The sequence below is a fragment of the Globicephala melas genome, chromosome 4, assembly GCF_963455315.2.
Source record: "Globicephala melas chromosome 4, mGloMel1.2, whole genome shotgun sequence".
In the NCBI taxonomy this organism is placed as follows: domain Eukaryota; kingdom Metazoa; phylum Chordata; class Mammalia; order Artiodactyla; family Delphinidae; genus Globicephala; species Globicephala melas.
The window spans coordinates 29,848,193-29,875,298 of NC_083317.1; the positions used below are offsets into that span (position 1 = coordinate 29,848,193).

The 27,106-nt window shown below is 36.3% G+C and overlaps 1 protein-coding gene and 1 pseudogene across 14 annotated transcripts in view; both read left to right on the plus strand.

The window, feature by feature from the left end:
- The window catches only part of ROBO2 (roundabout guidance receptor 2), a 1,648,891-nt gene that overhangs the window by 562,961 nt on the left and 1,058,824 nt on the right, over window positions 1-27,106 (plus strand). The gene's annotated exons all lie outside the window — the stretch shown is intronic.
- Window positions 21,684-22,753, plus strand: LOC115864257 (serine/arginine-rich splicing factor 6 pseudogene; annotated as a pseudogene).

Sequence of the window (27,106 nt, forward strand, 5' to 3'; positions counted from 1 at the left end):
AGGAACGTACAACCCCTTATTCTCAACGAGCTCACAGTCACGTTACATTGCAACGTGGGAAACTTCACAGAGATGTGGTAATCAGCAATTAAAATCAAAACACTCCTTTTTCCCAAGGATAAGTTGAAATTAGTGAATTTTAATTTTCCAACAGGTATAGGTTAAATTTCCTAAAACCTAGAACAAAAATACCTGCAGTGCTGAGGAACTGGATATTTGTATTAGGTTATCCAATTTAGATGTATGCTGACATTACACCCAATACTTTTGTGTCTCTAACTTATTTCAAGTGTTAGATAGTGAGTTCTTTATTCAGGCTAGCAAGGAAACATTTTATCTAATTTAGTGACAGTCAAAGGAAAGAGGAAAAGGATAAAAGAAACAGATTTCTATCTATCTTAAAGATAATTTTGCTAATATTGATGGTAAAATTCTGCGTCATATTCACAGGCAACATTTTCACTTATTCATGTCTCTTAAAAGGGCCCTTATTTCCACGTCATTTACTCAAGCTAACTTAATATAAGGAAATGATACACCAGTTGGCCCCTCCACAAAACATGAAAAGATCTTTGCCTCACTTGTTGCTTTAACTACTTTCTGGAGTCTTTTGAATCTGTTTTGAAAAATAGGTATCATCTATTTTTCTGATCAAAAGTTACACATCTCTGCTTTTTTCTAAAATGCCTTTCAAAGGTAAGGGTTGATAACTGAAGTAAAACTGTTAGAACTCTAGTCCAATTACACTTCTTTAGTGATTACCATTCTTAATTCCGTAACCTCTCACCAGGCCAAATCATGGAAGAGTAGAAAGAATATCAGATGTCACTCTTCAGATGTGGTTTGAGCTTCAGCTCTGTCACTCCCCAGCTACGTAATTGTGGGCAAGTCATTGTCTCACTCCATTTCCTGTCTGTTCATTGTAAAATTGCAAAATAAGCCCTATGTTATCACCAGAGGCTGCAGGGAGAATCAAGTGGCATAACACACATGAATATGCTTTATGGACTTCAAAGTGTTATATAAATAGATGTAGTTTTTGGCTGGGAAGGACTTTGCAACCACTAGGGAGTTATCAAATGAACAGATGATATTGGAACTGTTCTCTGAAGAAATAAATGTCCAGGTTCTAGATGTTGTACAGATAGTCTGTAAGATAAGGGGCATATCATCAGTGCCCCTCATCAATGGGACATTGATGATATGTCCCTTTCTAGGCTAATGACCTGTGCTTATGCAAAGAGATTTTTATCCTTCATATACAAGACTGAGGTACATTGAGTTATGACAATTTTGAATTGCATTGGTGACTTATATGGAACACATATCCTTTATGTGTGGGAGGTTAGGCCTTTGAGGTTTTTTGCACAGATTTTCTAACAAATATTTTCCAAAAAAATGTTTACTCAGAAAATCTCTGGTTATGTGATAATGAAAACTCATATATCTTTGAAATGTCTTATGATGACATTTAGCAAGGATCAGTGAAAGTCTTCTCAAATATTAGAAAAATCAAAATAAATGTATGAGGGCAAATTCTAAAAGATGGTCTATTTTCCTATTTTAGCAGTTTTCTGAATCTCAGAATGATAGCTACTATCTGTTATTCTTAGAAAGAGAATGTATGATATTATAATTCTTTCATGCTTTGGTATTTCACTTTTGACAACAATGTATTTATCTTGTGAACAGAAAATATGGTATCTATTTAGTGTATGTTCCATGCCTCAAAGATTTTTATGTTCAAATTATAATGGTTGCACAATACTAATTAAGGTAATTTATTACAATTGAAAATAAGGGGTGGGACTTATGAAACATTATGAAGTTTAATGCATTGGAAATTTGGAAATTGGAAACTTGGAAATTACTAGTCAGCTGCCTCGGGTTGGAAACACAGAATGAATTCAATGGAAAGAAATTCAGAAATATACTGCTTTGTATGGACTCTTTTAAAGAACTCCTGGTATATATAACATTAATTAGAAAGATATTCTACTTTTTAAAAAAATCTTTGTTTAGGTATTATGCCCATAGTTACATTGAAAAGTTACTCAAGAGAATGTTTTTATTAGTCAACATTGCTTTCTTCTGAAATGAGAACCTTAACTTCCAGATTATGAAAATCTCATTGTCTTCCCTCTTTTCTGTCTCATCAGTGTTTTGTCAGATGCGGCACTGGAGACTGTGAATAAAACAAAATGAAAAAAACAAAAAACAAAAAAACATAATCCAGTGTTGTGAGGTGTTATTAATACTTTTAAAATGCAGGCTTAATGATAGATGTGGTTTCAATTTTGGGCCATATTAGGCTTTTTAATCTGTGCATTTTATCAGTATGGTTCCAATATTTATTATTGTAAATAGGTGAGAATTAACTGCACTGATCAACATAATACTATCTGGTATATTAAAGGTATTAGATATAAACTGTTTTATGTGTTCACTTCTTCAGACCATGTGTGTTCTTTCATAGTCTTTGCACTTGGTCCATTGGCTTCTTACGGTAGCATTAAAAATATATATATATTTTAGGGTCATTCTTCACTTCAGGTCTCCAGGAAATTTACTGCACATAGTTTGTCTTAGATGGCAAGATTGTCATAGACAAGAACTCTGACAGTTAGTTTACAAAAGGGCACAGATAATGAAAGGAAAAATAATCATTCCGATTTTATTCGTCCCTAAGTTTTGCTGTCATGCAGTTAAACTTCTCGATGTCTCACTCTTCCTGCGTGTTTATGTCAGTTTTCCTCCTTAATTTAGCCAGAACCATTTACACTGGCTGCTTTCTCCTTAGAGTAAATAGAAGATCTCCATTCAACCAACATAAATTTTCTGACCGATTGTCCAACTTTTACCACTAAAATGAACAAACACATAAAATAGGAAATAATTGAATGACATTTATATTTTATAGTTATACACATTTTAATATGTCGATAGTTAATTTTATATGTCTATAGTTGTATGTTTATAAACAATAACTGCATGTTTATAGTTTATGCTTTTTAGAAATTATTTTAATAATTTGAAATAGTTCTTTTGTAATTGTATATAATTATATATTATAATTTAATTTTAAATTTTTCATACTTTTCTATAATTTCATTAAAATAAATAGTAAAATATGCTTTAGAGTAAGAGTGCTTGCATTCTTGGAAGAAATATCCATGTTCAAAATGGAAAAAGACAATTAAAAAAAGAATGGCATGTTTTGGGCATCTTTTTGCACATATGCATACTATTGTGATTGTCTCAATATTTATATGTGGGTAAAAGTCTATTTGACTGTTGCTGTCAACCGTAGCACTTCCCTCTCTTCTTTTATTCTCTTGGATATTTTCAAGTTGCTAAGCTCCCCCATCAACACAAGCCTTCCTGACACTTGGCACTTTCTATTTTGCCACTGTCTCTCTGAAACAAACCTGTGATGTTAATATATCCTAGCGCCTAAATCCAAAATATAAGACAAAAAAAAATTAAGAAATTTATAGTAATAAAAGTTCATCCAATGAAATCTTTTTGAGGCCAAGATATCAAAATATCAACAGATAGCTTTAGATCATTGTTCTGGTCTTATTTCTCCATATCGTATTCTTTTCAGAAACTTCGTCCTCTTCCAGTAAATATTAAACATATTATTGTTGTTACATGTTTGTTTTCTTACTTTTTCAAATTCCATATTCTTTATATTTACATCTTACATTATGTGGATGCCTTCAAGTTGTCTCTTTATGACACTCTCTTGCTCTATCTGCATCCATTTACTGACCCATATTCTATAGCCCAAAATAATGAAATTGTTAGAGTACAAACTTCCATTGCTGGCCCTAACACTCCTTCCAAAGTAAGTTTTCATCTCTGCTGCTGTAAGATACTGAATGGATCTCCTCTTTCTTCTCAATTTTGAAGCTCTCATGAAGAGTTTCCATGGTAGAAAATAATTTTTAATTCCTCCCCTTTACTTTTTTATAAAAACCTTGATTTCTTGAGTTTATTCCACAAATAAAAGAATTTAAAATATTGAGGTAATAACACAAAACTGAAAGGAAATCAGCTTTTAACAGTACACCTACAGGACACAGCAATTCCACTCCTAGATATATACCCCAAACAATTGAAAACAGTTAAAATACTTGTATACGAATTTTTTAGTAGCACTATTTGCAATAGCTAAAAGATGGAAACAACCCAGATGTCCATCAATGGATGAATGGACAAAATATGGTATATACGTACAATGGAATATTTATCCAGACATAAAAAGGAACAAAGTACTGATACATGGTACAGGATGGAAAAACCTCGAAAACGTTATGCTAAGTGAAATAGCCAGACACAAAAGAACAGCTATTGTATGATTCTGTTTATATGAAATATCCATGATAGTTGAATCCATAGAGACAGAAAACAGATTGGTGACTGCCAGGGGCTGGAAGGAGTAAGGAATGAGTGAGTGCTTAATGGGTACAGGGTTTTCTTATGGAGTGATGAAAATGTGGAATTTGATATAGGTGGTGGCTTCCCAACATTGTGAATGTACTAAATGCCACTTTGTGTACTAAATTATACACTTTAAATACACGTTTAATTCTGTGTTATGTAGATTTTAGTTCAATTTTTTAAAAAGAGAAAAAACACTCCCACATACGTGTTTGGGGTCAACATCTGGAAACAGATGAAGACATATAATAATAGCTTATGGAATCTTCTCTTCGGCAGTGCCCTGAATTTGTCTTTGTTTAATAGCACTTTGTCTTCATTCTTTTCTTTTTCCATCTTATTCCAGAGTTTAAGACATAAAAAGAATGCAGTAGCCTTCAGTTGCTCTGGGTTATGTTTTATTGGTTAATTAATACCTGCTTTAAGTCATTTAAGATATTTGAGTGTGCCTGAGTTGTGTATTAATGGAGTACTGAAACACGCCCTGTCATGTCTTAATGCAGTCAAACAACCTCACATTCAATAAGTGAAAAGTGATTGAAGCTTAAAGTCTTACTAGTAAAGTACTTACTAACTTAGACTTGATTAAATGATTAATCATTTGCTCACTGACAATCATAAATCTTTCTGCTTTCTGGTGTTAGATATTATTTTTATATAATATTAGATATTACATTTAGGCTGTAGACTATTTTCCAGTTCCTTTATATTGTACGTGCTGTTTTTTCTTTTAAAGCATCATCAAACATATGGAAGAAACATATGGTCAACCAGTTATGCTATACTAGTCCTTGAATATTGGGTGAAAATGATCACATAATGGGGTTTTAAAGTAGGTCTTTTACATAGCCTGTAAAGGAGAACACTGATGCTATCCAAATATAAAATATCAAATCCATGTGTGAAATCCAGTGCCTGTCTGGGTTTTATTTTTATATCAAGAAGCTGCACGCCTAGAGCCCATGCTCCGCAACGAGAGGCTACCGCAACGAGAAGCCTGCACACCACAAAATGAAGAATAGCCCCCCGTCGCCACAACTAGAGAAAACCTGCACGCAGCAATGAAGACCCAACACAGCCAAAAATAAATTTATTAGTTAATTTTTAAAAAAAGAATTTAAAAAAGCTATGGACATTTCTTAATTATCCATGGTTTCGCGTGCAGCAATGAAGACCCAACGCAGCCAAAAATTAATTAATTAAAAAAAAAAGGAATTTAGAAAATCTATGGACATTTCTTAATTATCCATGGTTTTATGTTTCTATGATATTACAGCATTTCATGAAATATACACCTATTAATATTTCATAATGAATTTGGTTAACAGCCATATTGTAAAGTCCAGGAAGTCAGCAAAGTAACATTGTATAACGGAAGCACTTCCAAAATTGTCTTTGAAGTCTGCATTTATATTTCTGGTAAAATGCTGCATGACAGACAAACTGTTTTACCTCACCAGGCCCCCAATTTTTCTTGTCTATAAAAAGGGGAAGATTTGCAAATCCACGATTGTTGTAACAGTTATATCAATTCATATATAAAGTCTAACATACTGCCCAATTCCATACCCACTTCTCCATCCTCACCTAAAAAATCCCACTCTTCATTCTTTAAGTTCAAATGTAAATATAATGGCATTTTAGGGGAAAAGTGAAAAAGATGGATTTAAAAAATACAGAGTGACCCTAATTAGTCTATAATGCAGTATCAGTGAAAGACCCAATAATTTTTTTTTGGACCTTGAGGACGTTCGTGAATTTTATGTAGAAAAATAAAGTGTGAGTGTCCTAAATTCTAGCCTCAGACTTATTATCTTCTCAATCCAACTTGAGTTTCTAGATGACTTAACCCAATAGTAAAGTCTTTAAATACCTCTATATTTCAATGACTGCCAAATTTATTTCTGCTGTTTCCCAGATTCATATCCATCTACCTACTTGATGTCTCAATGTGGATATCTAATAGGCATCTCAACTTAAAGTTAACACGTTCCAAGCTGATGTCTTGGCTCCCTACATTCCATCCCAGTGATCCCTCATCTCAGTAAATGGCAATACCATTCATCCAGTTGCCAAGTCTCAAAACCTTAGAATCGGGCTTCCCTGGTGGCACAGCAGTTAAGAATCTGCCTGCCAGTGCAGGGGACACAGGTTCGAGCCCTGGTCCGGGAAGGTCCCACATGCCGCAGAGCAACTAAGCCCGTGCGCCACAACTACTGAGCCTGTGCTCTGGAGCCCATGCTCCGCAACAAGAGAAGCCACCCTAATGAAGAGTAGCCCCCACTTGCCGCAACTAGAGAAAACCCACCTGAAGCAACAAAGACCCAACGCAGCCAAAAATAAATAAAAATTAAAAAAATAAATTAAAAAAAAAACCCTTAGAATCATTTTTGATTTTGCTAGTGCTTTTACAACCTTTACTTGAAACATCAACAAATCCTGTTGCCTACTTTCTATATATGTCCAGAATCTGACCAGTTCTCACCATGGCATCCCAAACTACCAACGCAGTTTTGTCAGAGACTCCTGGCTTGTCTTTCATCTTCCACTCTTGCCTTTCTATGGTCTATTCATCACATAATAGTAAGAAAGAACGTTTTAATAGTTGTGTCACGTCATGCAGGTTATTTCTCAAAACTCTACATAGCTTGTCATTGCTCTTAAAGAAACAGAAATGTCCTTAAAAGGCCAAATAGCCCCTTTGGTGCTTCTTCATCTTATCTTTTCTTTCCCGGGCTCATTGCACTTCAGCCATAGTGGATATCATATGGTTGTTCTTCAAACACTGCCTGATGTTCCTGCCTCAGGGCCTTTGTACATAGTCCTTCCTTTACTTGGCAAGACTTTCCTCTAGGTATTCTCAAGACTCACTCCCACACTTCTTTTATGTCTCTGGTTAGATGTCCTATCCTGTAAGAGGAATTCCCTGACTGCCTTTTCTAAAATCTTATCCCTGTTTCTCTCCGTGGTGGTTAATTTTTGTTTTTGTTTTTGTTTTTGCGGTGCATGGGCCTCTCACTGTTGTGGCCTTTCCCGTTGCGGAGCACAGGCTCCAGACGCGCAGGCTCAGCGGCCATGGCTCACGGGCCTAGCTGCTCTGCGGCATGTGGGATCCTCCCGCACCGGACCACGAACCCGTGTCCCCTGCATCGGCAGGCGGATTCTCAACCACTGCGCCACCAGGGAAGCCCTGTGGTGGTTAATTTTATGTGTCAGTTTGACTAGGCTATTATGCCCGGTTGCTTGGTCAAATGCCAGTCTTGATATTACTGTGAAGGTATTTTTTACATGTGATTAATATTTAAATCTGTAAGTAGACTTTAAGTAAAGCAGATTACCCTTCACAATGTGGGTGGACCTTATCTAATCAGTTGAAGGCCTTATGAGAAAAGACTAAGGTCTCCCTAAGATGAAGAAGTTCTTCTTCAACTTCCTTCAGACTTAAAACCACAATATAAACTCTTGCCAGAACTTCCAGCCTGCTGACCTTCCTCATGAATTTTGTACTTGCCAGCCCTCAAAATCAGATAAGCCAATTCCTTAAACTCTCTCTCAGTATATTTATATTGATATCAATAAAGATATAGGTATATCTTATTATTTTTGTTTATTATCTCATATTTATTTTGTCTGGAGAACCCGTACTAATAGACTCTTTGTTTATTCATTTACTGTCTGCCTCCTGAATTTGAAGATAAGCTCAGGGAGGAAGAAATAATCAATATTATGTTCACTGTTGTAATTCCAGTACCTTAAAAAATCTTTGGCACATATTTTCAAAATAATATATATATATATATATAAACGTACATATGTGTATATATATATATGTGTGTGTGTGTATATATATATATACACACACACACACACACATCTATATAGGTGTGTGTGTATCACATTTTCTTTATCCTACTGTTTACAACAACCTAGACAAAACTGGAGGACATTATGCTAAGTGAGATAAGCCAGTCAAAGGAAGACAGATACTGTATGATCTCAATTATATGTGGAATATAAAAAGATAACGTTGAACTATAGAAAAAGAGGGTAGAATGGTGGTTGCCAGGAGCTGGGAAATGGGGGAAATAGTGAGATACTGGTCGCAGGGTACAAACGTTCAGTTATAAGATGAATAGCTCTGGGAATCTAATGTACAGCATGTTGATTACAGTTAATAATAATGTAGTATATACTTGAAATTTTCTAAGAGAGTAGATCTAAAGTGCTCTTAGCACATACACAAAAAATAATGACTATGTGAGGTGACAGATACGTTAATTAACTTGATTATAGGAATCATTTCATAATGTATACATACGTCAAATCACATTGTACCTTTCATATAAAACTTTGGCAGTTATACCTCAATAAAGATGGAAAAAATAACTAAATAATAAAATGCATTTGTAACCAAGTATGCATCTGTTCCCCCTTCTACATGCTACTACCTTTAGGAAATAAAGGGACTCTGTCTCATTTCTATACATGGGTCTGTATAAACCCCATTGACTTCTACTCATCCAGTTCTCCTTCCTGCCACTCACAGGGCTACGTAGGCTTTACTTCTGCCCATCACCTGGAGCTCCAAAATTAATCACCTCCTTGACCTTGTTGGGGTGCTGATGTTTAGAAGGTCACACAAGCCTGTACTGATCCTTCCCTCAGTTTCCCTTCAGCATAAGGCTTTGTGTGGGCAGTGCCATTTACTGAAATGTAGGAGAAAATTGGTATAGGAGGAAGAACATTTAAATTTGGATGCTAAAAATGATTGTTCCCAGAGTTCAAAGAAAATGGGAGTAGGAATAAATAAAAGCTATCCTTCATAGAAGTTCTCTTATTGACAACTTCCTTCCTAAACTTATCTTTTCTATCTCATCGTCCAACTTTCTACCCCTACATCATCTGAAGAATACACTCCACTTCTTACTTACAAAGATATATCCCTTGAATCTCAGCAGTACATTTCTCAAGTCCTAAGTTATTCATTCTAGACAATCATTATGGAGAAGCCAGCAGCTTCAGGCTTTGAACATCCCAATCAGTCTTCTTTGAGACATCTTCACCAGTTTTAAATAAATACATACAATAGCTCTGAGAATCATTCCTCCTGCAGCCATATTCTTTTTGTGTAACTATTAGACCGAATGTTGAATGAAGGGGTCTAGAGTTAGTAAATATATCTGTGCGTGCACACACGTGCAATTCAACACCCATTTCAAAGAGTATATTTCATACTACATTGATAAGAGAAACAATTTCCTTAAATCAATGTCATCTCCAAAAATCCCCCCTGGGAGCCGCAATGAAGACACAAAGAATTTCACCTTATTTTGCCAACTGTGAATTCTCTCTTGTTTACTAGTGATTCCAGTCTAGTCCAGGTATGTATTGATATAGAAATAAATAAGACATATTACCAGACTTCCTAAAGAACAGAGACACAATGCTCTTATCAAAGAACAGAGACAAACTTTTCTACTCCAAGACCTGACAAAAAGTTTGCAAACTCAGGGTTTGGTTTGGTTTTCCTTTAATCCAGAAAAGAGAGTCAAACACCAACACACTGAGGAAAAAAATTATTTTTAAAACCAGAGGATGAGAAAACAGTAGAAATGGTTAATTTTGCAGGAAAAGATAGAATTATATGGCTATATAAGGACAGCTGTGAGGTGATTCATGAAGTATCTAATTACCCAAGAGCCATATGGGAAGGGGCCCTGCGAAAACAAAGTCAGCACCGAGGTCCCTGCTTTCCTGTAAAGTGTAAATTCCTTGGCAGCCAAGGGAGATGGGGGGACCGTGTTAGCTATGTTCTTCACAACCGCAGTCACATTAGTTTTGTGTGGGAGAGTGACAGATCGGCAAGCTCTGTGCATGATTCAAAAATCTGAGATAAAAGGTAGTTTTTATTTTATTGAAGTCAGTTCTGGGAAGATAAAGTTGGCAGTTGGACATTTTCATATGGTGATTACGTAGTTCAAAATTGTTTGATATCTTTCTCTTTAATTTTGAACAAGGAAAGAATAAAAACAGTATGATATTATAATAAAATGGTAGCTGTCCAGGATAGCTTTACTTAAAAGAAATGCTGTTTTTTAGGAGCTATGAATCATCCCCTGACTTGTTCTATAAACACCAGCTTCCAGTCTGTGTCATAACTCTAGCAGGCCTGGCTGGACACCATAGGGAGGATGGGGAAGCATATTTGTCATGGGACCCATAACTTATCCTGCAAAATATCAGAAAGGCTAGAAATGAATATAAAAATAAAGTTATTATCACACCTATTTGTAAGTTGCTCGTTCTACTTCTGTGTATCAGAATTATTTAGTTTCTTTATTTTACACTAGATCTTATCAATTTGAAAGCTAAGTTTATTCTGGAAAGATACATGTGAACTATTTCTCTTCAAGTTCTTTCAAAATTTGTGAAGGATTGTTTATTTTGCATTACATTTTAGAAAAATATGGTTACTCTTAGTTTGTCTTTTTAAGAGGGAATGAAGGACTCTGCTACATGTAATAATTGAACCCAAATATTACAATATGGATAAATTTCAGTAGATTATATTATCCCAACCTGTTATTGTAGAAAGTGAAGGAGCTGTGAAGAGTCAAAGTCAGAAAGGATGTAATACCAAGGAGTTTACAAATACCATGCTAAATTTTTTCCAAGAGCTTTCATTCAGTCATTCTTCTATTCAACAGGTAGTATTAAGTGTCATTGTGTGCTAGGCACTGTTTTTGGCCCATGAGACAGTAGTGGAAAAATAGCCCCAAGTCTAACACTGACAATCTTTTCATTTTAATTCAAATCACTCAGCTGATAAGTGACAGGGCCAGAATTTGAACCAAGGTCTTTCCAGAATTCATTGCCTCTCTCTATATTTTTTTCTTTATCCTAAACAATATTCCTCTTCATGAATGGAAAATGTTTAATTATAAAAGCTCAAATCTCTGAATTAAACATAGGGCTATAATTTTTCTAATATTTTATGTTGACAGGGCACAAAAGAGCAACGTGGAGACATGTATGCTCAGGGGTGTGAAAGTGTCTATCACATTTACCCCCATCATTTTTACACTATAATTTTCATAAAGATAGAAATGGCTTCTGAGTGATGTACATTTGCTTGACTTATTGTGGCTTTTACCTTTCATAACTCCAAGGGAGAAGCTATTATTTTTATAATTTCTGGAAGAGATTAAAAAGAAACTTCAACTCTTGTGAAATTAATTAGAAAGGTAGTCTTCAAAATGACTCATTTGCCACTGAGAACATTTTAAAAATATACTGTCATGATCTTCAATATAATTGAAAATAAGAGTTTGAACATTTACAATAATACAGTGTTTCTCAAAAGCATATATTATACAGTGATAATTTTTAAATGTTGATGACATCAATTATGTTTTGTCATGATGAAATATATAGTACATCAGGCTTTATTAGGACAATGCAGAGAGACAGCCCAGAATCATGAAGGTAGAAGTGAAGATGATTTCCTTCTGCCTTAATAGCTTTAATTGAAGAATACAGCATAATACAGCTGCTCCTCTCTTCAAAGTTCCATTTCATTGTCTGTCTATAAGCTGTCACACCATGCCTGCTGCTTGACTATTATGTCACCCAATCCTGTTCCACCTGAACAAATTTATGGCAACATGTGCTGAATGCACCTTTTTTTCCCCACTGAAGTCTAAATTCCCTATGCACTACTGAATTAGGACTATTTTAAGCTTATTGGTTTAAACTTATTTACTATGACAAATGTAAAAGTGCTCTACCTGTATAAATAAAATAAAAGCTAATGTCCAGAATTGACATTTTACTTAGGCAAAAACTGGGGATATGCTTTATATATTTCAAAAATAGAAGTATTGTGATGATTGGAACAAGACAGCAGATTCTATGTGCAGGGAAAAACAAAATATTTGAACGGTATATAGGACTTCTAAATAAGGACAACAAAATGAATTAAACCAACCATTGAAAAATGGAAGACTTCACCAGTGAAATATAGATGATTGATTTCAATACATTCTCTAACAGTCTCCTTAAAAATTCTAGCTTTTAAATAATTCACTTAACACAATGAGTTTTTGTTACTTTCTTCTTTTGTATTCAAAGACATCATGAAAATCATTAATGTCTATAACCGGAGTTAAGCTCAAATTTACTGTTTCTTGCAAAAAAAAATGAATGATTATGATTTGCCACGATGCATAAACAGAGTAGTTGTTTTTTCATATCATTCTCTCTCTCTATCTGCTAATCTGACAAATGACAGTGATTTAAATTATGGATAGAACAGTAAGTAATGAAATATGCATAGCACAAACATTTTGCTTTACAGTGTCTGGCCAATGAGAACACTTTTAAACAATGTGCAAAACAATATTTTATAGTATTTATGATGTTCGCTATACAGTTGTGCACTTGTTGGAGTGCACTATTCTGTGGCAGAAAAATAAATTTTGACTTGATAAGAGACATAAATAAGAATTAGTTTAGAATGTGAGAGAGAGAGAGAGAGGGAAGGAGAGACACTGTGAGGCAGAAAGCAATGGGCAGCACCTAATGATTCTGAAGAACTATGACACCCATCAGACCAATCCACTCTCAGTTGAAAGAGATAGTTCTGGTAGATTGAAATTTGGTAGGCATACTTTATCATCACTTCTGATTATTTCCTTCACTAAATGTTCATCAGTAAGTTTAGAAAATCCTGTTTAAATTGTGGAAACAGTCTGGTTAGTGCAGGCTTAGCTCCTAACATGGCTATTGATGGTAGCCTTTATTTCAGGGCAGTAGGAGTAGTATTGCTTCTCATTTCTTCATTAACTTGGAAGATGGGAAACCACACATATTTTTATGTTTGCAGTTGACACAGAGCTTTATCTTTGTATGTGGAAAATGGGCAGAAATGGAGAAACAGGATAAATGATGATTCAGAAGTAGGGAAAGAGGAAATTGGAGACAAGAATCATTTGAAAAACAGTATGATGAAAGAATCGAGAATTCACTTTGATAAAAGTAATGATCCTTTCCTAGATTATAACTAACTGCCTTACACAATCTGATATTTAAATGAATTAATAAATAAAACACAACTGGTGACTTGATCTTTCAGCAAAATACAGCACCTGAGTTAGATTTTTCCGGAAAAATCGGATAAAAATCATCTGCTCTTTCCTCAGCGAGGTGCTGGGGTTCCATGGCCACGGCACCTACCAATCACTTCTCAGTAATATGTAACTTGTGCAAGGCTCTTAGAGATAGTTTAGCATTTTTCACTACAGAAGTGTCTGAATATCACATTTTAAAATCTTATCTATATGTGGTATGAGTTGAATTGTGTCCCCCAAAAGGATATGTTCAAGTTCTAAGCCCTGATGCCTGTAAATGTGACCTTATTTGGAAATAGAGCCTTTAAGGATGTAATCAAGTTAAGATGAGGTCATGCTGGAGTAGGATGGACCCTAAATCCAATATAGCTGGTGTCCTTATAAGAAGAGGAGAAGAAACAGACAGAAAGGAGAACACCATGTGATGACAGAGACAGAGATTGGAGTTCCATCTACAAACCAAGGAATGCCAAAGTTTACCAGCAACCACCATAAGGTAGAAAAAGGCAAGGAAGAATCCTCCCCTGGAGGCTTCAGAAAAAGCATGGCCCTGCTACCACCTTGATTTCATACATCTAGCCTCCAGAAGTGGGAGAGAATAAATTTCTGTTGTTCTGAGCCACCGTATTTGTGATATCTTGTCACGGCAACCTTAAGAATCCATTACAACATGTCATCAATAAAAGATCAAAAAAAGTTGTTTTCTGCCCAATGGATGTAAGTGAATATTTACACTTTATATACTTATACATTTGTAGGTGATTTGTGGGGGATATCATAGTAAGTCACAGAAACAGAAATTCCTTTTTGAAAAGCGCCGATAAAGGAGCAGTAATAGACTGGATAGCGATACTGACCCCCGTGCATGTGAGCACATCCATCCCTCACCACCATAGCTGTCATCTTGCTAAAACTAGGCTCTGCCAAGGGTCTCTGTATGGTTCAAAAGCCTTTGCTGACTTCCGCTTGCTTACCGAAGGGAAACTCTATATATTCTACAGCATGGCACACACGCCCTTTCCCAGACTGACTTATTTCTGATATTCTAGTTTCATACTGTGCTGTGCCCAAGTGGCATCTATGTGCCAGCTGCACTGCATTACATCATTCTTCAATACAGCTTGTACTTACTTGCCTTTGAGTCTTAATTTGTGCTGTTTCATCTGTTCTCTAGCAACTAAAACTCTGTCCCAGTCATTCAAAGGTAAACTCAAATGCAGTTTTTCTTCATGAAGGCTTCCCCAATCCTCTTCACTGTAATTTTTTCTATCAGTCACTATTCCTGCCATACTTTGAAACTCCATTAGCGCATTTAATAAAATATTCTTAATTTATAATTATTTTATGCATGTTCTTACCCTAATTTTATCAGATAAGATGGTATTTATGATATTACTTTACAAACCCCTAAATTAAAATACACTGGCTATCTGAAAACAGTTAAACATGAAATGTTACTTGTTCTACAAAAAGCTTGAGAATTTGGAATACTCCTTGCTGTTTGAGAAGGTATGATCAGTGATTAATGAACAAGTGAGTGAATGAATGATTGAATGAGGAATTGATGTAAAACTAAACGTGGTGGTAGTTTACAATATTACCTAAAAGTAAGGAATTGGATGTCTATTTTAATTTTTGGTAATATTAGTCAGAAACATTATAATAAAAGTCATGATATTAAGGTTTGCGAACATCTTTAAAGTATATGAATTTTCAATTTGAGTCTTTGATGTCAAGCAAATATTAATTAAAAAAATAATAATGTGGATTCTTTGCTTTGGACTAAATCTTGGATTATGTGTTCACATGACATCTCCTATTTAATCAATTAGCAAATAATTACAAATCAACATAAATAAAAATTGTGTAAAGTGCATAAATTAAGCAGACTTAAGTGTTTTACATCAGAAGAGAATTATTTCATGGAAACAGAATCCTGTTTTAAGTTCCATGAAGATAATACTTTTTAGGGCTTCCCTGGTGGCTCAGTGGTTGGCGGTCCGCCTGCCGATGCGGGGGACGCGGGTTCATGCCCCGGTCCGGGAGGGTCCCACATGCCGCGGGGCGGCTGTGCCCGTGGGCCATGGCCGCTGAGCCTGCACGTCCGGAGCCTGTTGCTCCGCGACGGGAGAGGCCACGGCAGTGAGAGGCCCGCGTACCGCAAAAAAAAAAACCCAACAAAACAAAAAAAGATAATACTTCTTAGATGTCTGGGAAATCTAAATACAAATAACACAATCAGTGTGAGTTTATTTATAAAATTGAATTAAAGTTTGTAAGTTTAAAATATTACCCTAGCCACATAACTCTTGATGCTTTACGAGATAGCTTTTATGAGTTTTTTATAAAAAATATTAATAAAATAAATGTGTTACCTGATGATTTTCAAAGAAGAGTCTAGTGTTTGGAGACAGAAAATGTTAAATTTAACACTTGCAGAAACTGGAAGACAGAAGTTCCCTTTACAGAGTCTCTTCATTCTATTAGAATAAACTCTTCTTTGAATCCAGCCGTAAAAGAGCTTAATAGTAATAATAGCAACTAACATTTAAGTAGTGTTTAATACATGCCAGGCACTATTTTCAGTTGTTTGCTTACATCAATTTATGTAATCCTTATAATTACCCTATGAGACATGCACTATTATTATCCATATTTTACAAAATGAGAAATGGCTCCTTAGTTTATTTACTCACCAATGTCACATACCTAGTATGTGGAGGAAACAGAATTCTAGTCTGTGTCTAGAGTATGTCACTTTACCATCCTTCTCCAGAGCCCTCTCAGTTTTAGAAGAGAACCTCTCTAATCCTTCTTCTTAATAGGAATTCAAAGTTGTGGCCACATATATGTTTCAATCCTTCAGTAGCATAAAACATACCATAAAGAACAATTTACAAAAGGTTGTGTAATGAACACTCCCTGGGATGTCTTTTTCTTCATGCACATGTGTGTTTCACTTATCTAGAGTGAAGGATGACATCAGAAGTAGAAAAGTTGTGTTATTATCCAGTCATAGTAGAGAGCTAAAGTTCCTACAGATTTAAAGTACTGTGTGGATTTCAGTTCATAAAAGTAAGATACATATGCTCACACACAAATTTGTCACTGTTAATTTTAGTTACTTCTGATTCTCTTAAAACCATGAATGTATTATCCCTAAAATGCTCATCTTTAATATTCCCTAAATGCACTAATGTGGCAACATATTATAATGGAACTAATTAGAAATAGGTTCAAACCTAAATTTACCATTAATTATTTATGAGACCATTGGCAGTTTGCATTTCTTAACTGAAGTTTCCTTATTTGTAAAATAGAGATTGTGTATCTATTTTGAAGTATCAATATTATGGAAAAAATAAATTAAATACATAATACATTTCCTGAAACAATTTGGAGCTCTTCAGAATTCTGTTTTTTGTTTCTTTCTTTCTCATTCGTGTGACAATGAAAATTTGTCTGCTTTATTCATAAAAAACTGTTAGGAAATTTCTTTTTAGAAACATCAGCTAGGTAGGTGAAACATGTATATCTGTGCTTTAGAAATATTCAAACCATCATTCATCTATTTATTTTAGTACAAATGCAGTAATCTCAGAGTACCCTTGCGTTGACATATGTTTTTCTTATGTAACAAGTTGGCGAAGCAAATCTATTCTTCCACCACTCAGAAAACTTGATGGGATATCATTCCTCCACACATTCTGGAAAGTTCCAAATATTCTGACAGTGTATTAGAAAGCAAACATGTCAATATTTTTTTTTCTAAAATGTATTGTTGATATGAACCCTCTTTAGGAATTCCTGTTTATTACATTGCTCTGATTTTACTAACATAGTAAGTTAGTGGCATATTTCTAATCCCAGTCATCTTAGTCCTGTCTGGATTCTTCACCCATGGAGACAAATGGCCCTTTTATTTTATAGAGTGGATATAAGGCAATGTATATATGAACAAGCTATAGTTTTTCTGTTAAGGCCCATATTGAAGTCATATACGAAGTCCATATGGTGAGCTGGGTTTTTGTTTTGTTTTATTTCTGTCCCTAATGAGATTGGTATCAGAAAGTCACCATTTTATCCTTAGAAGGGAAGTTGCCTTTGTAGTAAGGGTAGCTTTTCTCAAAAAAAAAAAGAAGTGGGCCAAAGTGGTGTTATCTTAGGGCTCCTTCTGTTAAACATATGACTTTCAAGGGTGGAGACCTCTACTCTCTGGGAAATGAGATTCAATCATACCCCTTCTGTTCCAAGGGTTTGCAGAAAAATTTTACCCACCCCTGATGCAGTGGAAACAGAGAGAGAGAGAGAGAGAGAGAGAGAGAGAGTGAAAGAGATTCAATGGACACCAGACCTGGTTCTGGCAGCACTCCAGTATGGCAGCTTGACTTTGGGTGATAACTGTTTATGGGTCCCAAATAAACACTAGTATGCACTCCAAGCAAGAGGACACCTTTGGCCAAACGTTCACTGAGGTAAGGAGCTCATCCTTATTCAATACAGATGGTAGCAATGTTCATACAGCACCTGAAGGGAGAATTAAGAGCAGTGAGTGAAAAGTAGAAGAAACATTCAGCCTAATACAGGAAGCAGCACTTTCCAACAATGGCTGCTGTCCAGCAATGGAATGCATGCTCCATGAAGTTGTGAGCTCCCTATCACAAAAATAATTCTAACAAAGCCCAGGTAACTATCTGTCATAAATACATGTGTTTGGATTTCAGAATTCATTTGCAGCAAGTATTTATTCAGTGCCTAATATGGGCTAACCCTTGTTCTAAATGCTAGGGTTAGTCATGAACAAAGCAAAATACTGTCATCATGAATGTTACATTCTAGAGAGAGAGTAAGGAAACTAATGAACAGAAATACACACACAGGGCTTCCCTGGTGGCACAGTGGTTGGGAATCCGCCTGCCAATGCAGGAGACACGGGTTCAAGCCCTGGTCCGGGAAGATCCCACATGCCACGGAGCGGCTGAGCCCGTGAACCACAACTACTGAGCCTGCGTGCTACAACTGCTGAAGCCTGTGTGCCTAGAGCCCGTGCTCCACAACAAGAGAAGCCACTGCAATGAGAGGCCCACGCACCGCAACGAAGAGTGGTTTCTACTCGCCACAGCTAGAGAAAGCCCGTGCACAGCAGCAAAGACCCAACACAGCCAAAAATAAATAAATAAAATTTTTAAAAGGGAACAATAAGGTATTAAAAAAATTAAAAAAAAAAGAAATACACACACAAAATTTAATTTAGTGATAAGTGCTAGGAGGAAAAATAAAGCCTGACAAAGGAGTTAGAAAGGATGATCAGGGAAGGTCAATTTTTCTGGCAATTTGTGCAGTAACTAGAGGTAGATCAGAACTCCTTCTAAGCCATGATAAGAAATACGAATTTTATATTAATAGAAATTTAAAACACATGGTGGGAAGGCAAACTCCATGATTTTAACTTCTCTTTGAACTCTGATTGCACAACTCTCCAGTTTTCCATTCTCAAACTTTGCCTCCCTTAAAATGAAGTGACAAATGGTCAAGTTATTTTGCATAATTTAAAATGGGAAAACTAGAAAAATTAAAAATGGTTCAAATGTTTTAATATAATTTTATGTCATGGAGTGAATTTCTTTGTTATTTAATTTCCTCTTTATAGCTCTCACTGATGTTTTCATTTTTTTAAATTTGAAAGATGTAAAAAAAGGAGAGAGAGGTTACTGTAATAAACTCCATGTTCCCATTACCCAGCTTAAACAACTATCAAACTGCGCCAACCTTATTTCATCTGTAATCATACCCACTTTAGCTCCACCTCAGGTAATGTTGAAACAATTCCCAGACATCATATCATTCCATCCTTAAAAATTTCAGAATGTAAAAACTTTTTGAAACATAATATCATTAACATTCCTAAAAATATTAACAATCATGTCTTAAGGTAATCAAATACTTAGTGTTCAGATTTCACCAGATGTCTCATAAATGTTTTATTAGAATTGATTTATTTGAATTAGTATTTAACACGGTTTTCTCATTGCAGTTTTTTGGTATGTCACAGTCTCTTTTAGTTTATTAGTTTTCTTTTCTCTCTTTTTTTTTTTTAATTTCAATTTAGTTGTTGACAAATTTGTGTCCTTTGTCCTGTTATTCCCCACACTCTAGAGTTTGATCATTCCATCTTCATGGTATCATCTAACATGTTTCTCTATTTCCTGTATTTTCTATAAACTGGGAGTTACGTCTAGAAGTTTGATCAGGTTGGGGCCAAGTTTTACAGGCACTCAGTCACAGTTAAGACTCTCCCCTGTAGCCTTGGGCTCACCTGAACCTCTCCTCACCTCCTCAACCTTCAGCTTTGCATAAGATGCAATCCCAGACTGAGAATAAACTGGTAAAATTCACAGAGCAGCTAAGAATCGTTCTTCATTCAGCTGGGTCTGCAGAAAAGCCTAGTAATTGCGTTTCATTAGTGTGTCAAGATGTTCCTCATTATCCCAACAAATATTCATTTGGAAAATGTTATTTGTACAATGTTAGAAATTAAGATATTAAATAAATACACTGTTGAAGAGATGCTATCATTGGCCTTTTAATCTCTATTATTGAAAAATCATAGATGATTTTTGTTGATGCCTTTGGAAAGTCATTTTATTCTTTTAAGTCTTTTTTCTTTTTCTGTAACCCTCCATACAGTTCTTCTGAGTGTCAATTTTCCTTGAAATCTTACCTCCAACTCAGTTTCTTTACCGTCAGATTGACATATGGACTGTATTCTCCTTCAGGAAGGGAATATTTTAAAATTTTCTTATTGCTTATTACTGAGAAAACCCAGGGGGCAGATAGATGAATATTGGGACGCACTATTAACCTTCCTTTTTTCTCTTTTCCTCAGTGGTTTTCCATAGCAACAGCTGACTAATGACAGCACAGATCAGCCCTCAGTCTCAGACACACACACAAGTCAGAGGTGGTGTTATTACTTTGCATTTTTTTCCTAAGACAGTGATACGGATGAAAGCACCTAAATTCGACCTTTTCTCTCTCTTCTCATGGTTGTTCATTTCTACCTTATTTCAAAATTGCTCTTCCCTGACCTTCTGTTAGAAAATAAACACTCTTACTAGTTGATCTACATCCTTTGATGTCAACTATTTCTAATCTGGAGTGTTCAAGTCAGTAGTTTTCCTTAATTTGTGGCTAATTATAGTTCTTCTTTTAACTCAGTTTAAAATTTGGTTTCTTCATACCTTCCGACCTTCCCCCTCTGTGACTTTCTATTTCTCTGCAATTCAACAAAGTGTTCAGATGAAAGGGAAAAAATGATGCTTTAAGTCCACTTGATTTGTTTCCATATTCTTGGGGCTATTTTGACTTTAAGAAATTGGTGTGTTTATTATTTCACTCCTTAATATATTGCCTTTGTTTCCAATCACCAAACAAAAACAAACAAAAACAGAACCTGGACTACTTCTTTTTTTTTTTCAAAACAAAGTTGGATACTGGGGATTTTCAGCTTATCCAACCAAATATACACACATTGTTTTTGATCTCTCTTTTATATCTTTTCACATAAAACCTAAGCTTTTCTTTGCTCCTTTACTTAAAAACCGCTAAAAATATTTATTACATACCTATTCTGTGTTAGATACTATGTTATGTGTTAAGAATACGGTGAGTAAGAAATAAGTGTTTTCCTTAATATGGTTGAACTCTACGAAAAGTTAACAAGTGAACAGGTAATTCCTTTCCGTCAAACATTCATTCCCCTCTCTTTTGCAGTGAACACAATTTGTGCCAACTGTAACTTGCAGAAAAACTAAAATGTCTCCAAAGGAACACGTGCAGTTTCTTGATTATTCATTTATGTCCAATTTACTCTCAGATGCACTTACAGGTTTTAAATTGACCGACAGTGTGCGGTGCTGAGAGCCACAAGGCAACAAAGGAAGTGAAAAGTCAAAACTACACAAAGCTGATCGTGCGGCTGGACCCAGCCACCGCCGCAGTGGGAGGTGCGTGTCCGGGTTCTCGCCGTCCCCGCCCCTGCCCCGCGGCTTCTGCCTCTGCGGTCCGCCATTCGACAGCCGACCCTCGGGCCCCTCGCCCGCCATGGAGATGCCACGTGTCCACATAGGACGCCCGAGCTACAACGTCCGGGAGAAGGACATCCAGGGCTTTTTCAGTGGCTATGGCCGCCTTCTCGAAATAGACCTTAAAAAGGGGTATGTCTTTGTGGAGTTCGAAGACCATGGCGACGCCGGCGATGCCGTGTATGGGCTGAACGGCAGGGAGCTCTGCGGCGAGCACGTGATTGTGGAGCACGTGATCGTGGAGCATGCTGGGGGCCGCGTCGCGAGCGTGGCGGCTACAGCTACGGAAGCCGCAGTGGTGGAGGCGGATACGGCAGTCGGAGAACCTCTGGCAGAAGTGAATCTGGACCACCTGTACGCGCAGAATTCAGGCTTATTGTAGAACACCTTTCTAGTCTTTGCAGTTGGCGAGATTTAAAGGATTTCATGAGACGAGCAGGTGAAGTAACCTTTGCGGATGATCACGAAGAACGCACAAATGAAGGCGTCAGTGAGTTTCGCTCCTACTCGGACATGATGCGTACTTTGGATAAGCTGGACGGTATGAAAACCAATGGGAGAAATATTAGACTAATGGAAGATAAACCACGAACAAGCCACAGGCGGTCTTATTCTGGAAGCAGATCAAGGTCACGGACTAGAAGAAGGTCACGAAGTAGAAGTCGTAGGAGCAGCCACGGTAGATCTCGAAGTATCTCAAAAAGTTGCTCCCGGTCCAGGTCTCGGAGCAAAGGTCGATCACGTTCTCGTTCAAAAGGCAGGAAATCTAGATCAAAAAGCAAATCTAAACCTAAGTCTGATCGAGGCTCCCGTTTGCGCTCTCGGAGCAGATCGAAGGATGAATATGAGAAGTCTCGAAGCAGGTCTCATTCTCCATCTCTTTCCCCCAAAGAAAATGGGGAAGGTGAGATAAAGTCAAAACCTAGATCAAGGAGCCAGTCTCATTCCAATTCACCCCTACTTGCACCACCCCCAAAGGCCCGTTCTGTGTCCCCTCCACCAAAAAGAGCTTCAAGATCCCGTTCTAGATCTCATTCAAAGTCAAGATCACGATCCAGATTGAGCTCCAGAAATTAACCCACAACTCTGCATTCTTTGCACACTATTACAGAACACTTTCCTACTTGCTTAGGCAGTTACTCTTCCACGTTTGTACTGGGCCTCTTCTGCAAGAAGAATCTCCCGAAAAAAGGGGCATACAAAAATTGGATTTGTAGCCAAATTTGATGAAAAAGATGAGGTCAAAGATCCTCTCCCTTTGTAGAATTAAGATAACTTTGATTTTATAGCTTTTGAGCTAAAATAACTTTTGTAAAGATTGAGCTAATTTAGTTTTTTTTTTTTTTTTTTTTTAAGTATTTCAGCAGGATCTGCTGCAGCGGTTTCTGTCATTGTTACATTTGTTTGCTTAATTTTAAATTAACCGTTTCAAGCTTTGAACACTTAGGGCTTTAGAGGGAGAACCCAATTTCCAATTATGTTGGCTTTTTATAAAGCTTGAGTTATGTAAGATTTCAATAAAAGTTTGCTACCAAGATGACTGCCTTATTGAATAGGTCACTCTTAAATTCCTTTAAATATCGATTATCTGCTATCTGTGGAAATAATGTAAATTCTACTTAAGTGTAAAACAAGGCAAGTCTCAGACAAGCAATAAATTATTCAATTTGGATAACATTATTTTGTCCTGTTATTCAAATTTACCAGTCATATTGGCCCCTTAAACAGGTTAAGTTAAAAATAAAAGATTTTATAGTCGATCTGTTATACAATTTTGCCTAAATTAATAGATTTTTAAAATAATGAAACCGTTTTCAAACTTAAATTGATTGAACTCTTCAAAAAATAGTTCCTATTACTTGGGATCTTATCTAGCCTGGTAATCCCACTTTCTGGAAGTGGTCGTTGTAATTAGTGTTTTGTTAGAATAGGGTTCCGTGGTCTCTAATGTTTGTTATGTAAAAATTTCTTTGATCAGAAATTTGGTGTGTTATTCAAAATGGAAAAGCAAATATTGCATTTTCTACTGAAAGATCCTTAACAGACACTTAAAACAGATCGCTTGATAAATCAGTTACTGATTAAATTAAAATCCCACCTAACAATCAGTCCCCTTTAGTTAGTGGGGTTCTGTGATAATTGGTTAGATCATCCTTGTACTTTATGTGGTTGGCTTGGAAAATATTTAAACAGGTTAACCCTAAACTTTTATACTTCATCATGAAGGGTAATGAATACTGTGGGAACCAAATTTTATAATACTGCAAATTTGTAGGAGTTACTGGGTTACCAATTAGTCCATACATCCGTTAAGCCTAGTTAGTTGAGATTGCAGTTTGAGAAATGAATTACCTTATATATCTATATCTCTTTCTCCAGATTCTTTAAATAAGGTAATTTCATTTAAAGCACTCATTAATCTTAGTCTGAAATCAAGATGTAGGTTATTTGACTCAGCTTTAACATCTTCCTGGGAGCTGTCACTCTATATAAGGTGTTAAGGGCTGGGTAGTGTTAGGGTGTGGTGGGTACCACTCATTGTGCTGCAGGTGTGCCTAGAAAGCATCATAATCTAGAGTTGGTTTGTAGGTTCAGATACCAGAAGGCAAGCCTAGTAAAATTGAGACTGCATGGAAAACGTTGAGTCAAAGGTCTAGATGCCAAAACGATACTGTAACTGGGAGTGTTTGCTCATGTAAAAAGACTTGTTCTAATAATTTCTGGGCTTCCTGTTATGAAGTCTTAGAGCCTAATCTTAGGAACACAGTGCCCCAAAAGGTTGATGCTTCTTCTAAGACCTTATTTTCTTTAATGCTTTAGATATATATATTTTTTAGATGTTCATAGGAAATATGGTTTTTTTTTTTCAATATAAACTTCAGATTTGGAGAGAAGAAACTGGTGTCTGTAATTATAGTTCATTGTTTTGCCTGTTTGAAAGAACAAAAGTTAGGACACTTACATGAGGAAACAAGCCTCCACTGCCTTTCAAATTATGTTTAAGGACAAGTTACTTTTAAGAATTGGCTTTGACCAAAGTTCTCTTGTTTTCAGGCAAAGAACAAAAGCTTTTAAAACCACAGCCTGTTAAAATGAAGGAGGGGAGTACTACAGTGTGAAATTAGGCTTTCTAAAAGTATGCAGGATCCTTCAACTGGGCTTTCTTGTGTCGATATTCCATCACGTGGTAATAGACAGGTTTGTTTGCATTGTTAGCTGCCCCTCCCACCCCCCGTGGGTAATTGTATAGGTAAATGTCTGCACCCATAAGAACTTAGCAGCAAAGGCCAACTTATTAAAATTCTAGTTCCTATCCCACACCTGTGGCCCTACATCATTGGACGTGCTAAACCACTGTATTTATAACACTGGCCCACTTGACCAATGAAATGTTTAGTTCTTTGCTAACTTTTAAGTAGAATCTGCATCTCTACAACTTGCCACATGTTCGCCTATGGCTAGATGGAGTATTAAGCTGGTGGAGAGCAAACTAGAAGTGAATGATAACTGGATCCCCCTTTCTTTTACGTGATAGCGTGTTGACATGCCATAATGCCTTTATGGCCAGTTCAAGTCCTTCCTGCTCCTGTGACTTAAGGTTCCACTCCTGTCTTGTTACCATCTTTTCTCTTGGTATCTTCTTTCTCCCACTTTGTTAACCTGCTTTGTGCTTTATTACTTCAATAAAATGTTCACTGAGAGAAAAAAAGATACACAAAGCTGCTCGTGGTGAACATTTAGATATAGACATCTAACAGTTGTACGTTTGTTCGGAGTTTTCCCTGTAATACGTTTGAAACTTTACAAGATTACATACCTAAGAATCAGAATTGTATTCTGTGCAACTTAATGAAAAGTGAGAAGTGGTAATTTACATTCTTGACTTGGGCTCATAAATGTATACTTTGTGGCGGGAACATATAACTGGGACTCTACCAGCAACAGGGAGCTGTCAGAAGGCTCTCTTGCAGCTCTACCAGCTGCTGCCCCCAGTGCCCTTCCCCCATCCTACCTCCAAGCTCACACCCATCATTGCTCATACCGAGAATGAAGCTACGTAGGTACAGAGGGTGAATATCTTCCCTTTTATGTCCTTCCCCCAGCTTCAAGAAATGTCCACAAAAATTGCATTCGTAAGTTTGAAGTTCAAAATGTGACCCACAACACATTCTCATATTCAGTTGCAGATTTCCTTCCATTATTGGAGCGCTGGTAACCATAAAATAATATGATGGATTATAAGCTTTTTCTCAATGTATCAGTGGACTGAGAACTTGGCTCTCCCTCCACTTTAAATGTACCAGCATTCTCTTCTGCACTATTCTTTCTTCTTTAATCTTCTCTCCCAACAATTCCTGGTGAACGCATCTCCAGAGAATCATAAAATCATAGAAAATTATAAGAAGAAAAGACCTGAGAGATCATATTTTCCATTCCCTTTATTTTAGAGATGGAGCTGAGACTCAGTTTTCTGTAATTTAACAGGTATTGTGACCTACGCACAGTGTTCATAAGAAATGTAAATGTTGTTAGGAGGAGACCTTTCCAGACAGAATGATATTCTGGAATGGTCTGCAAGTGCCTGCAGGTAATTAGGCAGCTGGTGTATTGCTTGATCTCCAAGTCAAGTTTAGGTTTTCTCTTCTTGCTTTAAAAGGGAATATTGCTCTAAAGGGACAGTGAGTGTTTGACACAGTTAAAGAAACAGAGACCAGAAATATAGGACTCCTTTTTAGTGAGATTATGTATTTAACTTTAAAAATCACTTATCTACATTGCTTTCTAAAGTGGGTACCCTTTTGTCCTCATCATGATCCATGATCATCCTTCTGATATCTTGCCAAATAAAGAACCAGGAGTCAAACAAGCTTATACCTAAATGGTTTTATGCAATCTACATATATGTTGCTCTCCTGCCATGGCAAATACCTAAATTTTTGCCTGAAATGGGAAATAGTTTTATGAGAGAGATGTGAAAGTACTCTGTTCACATTTTACATCTCATTTAGATTTAAATAAACCTTAATATTATATTTTATAAAAAGTTACTGACTGTCATTTTGGAAAGTCCTGAAGTTTATCTTCTTTATCACTTCAAGGAGAGTTCTCTCTTTTTAAATCTTTATGTCCTTTATCAGTCATGAGGGGGAGAGGCCCTCTTTTGTTTCTATATTTGGCAAAGAAACATTGGCGTGAGGTTTAGAATATGTTGAAATCACTTACTGTTAAATGGAATATAGAGCACTATATTCGTTAGATATTATCAGACAGGCTTCTGTAACAGAGACCAAAAATAACAGTTGTACATAAAAGAATCTTGTAGGAAGGCAATCCATAAGAAGTATAGAAACACCAGCATGTCACCCAGGTACTTTCGATATTTCTGCTCCAAAATACCTACTTGGAACTTATGATCTCTATATTCCAAAAAGAAAGAAAGATAGTGAG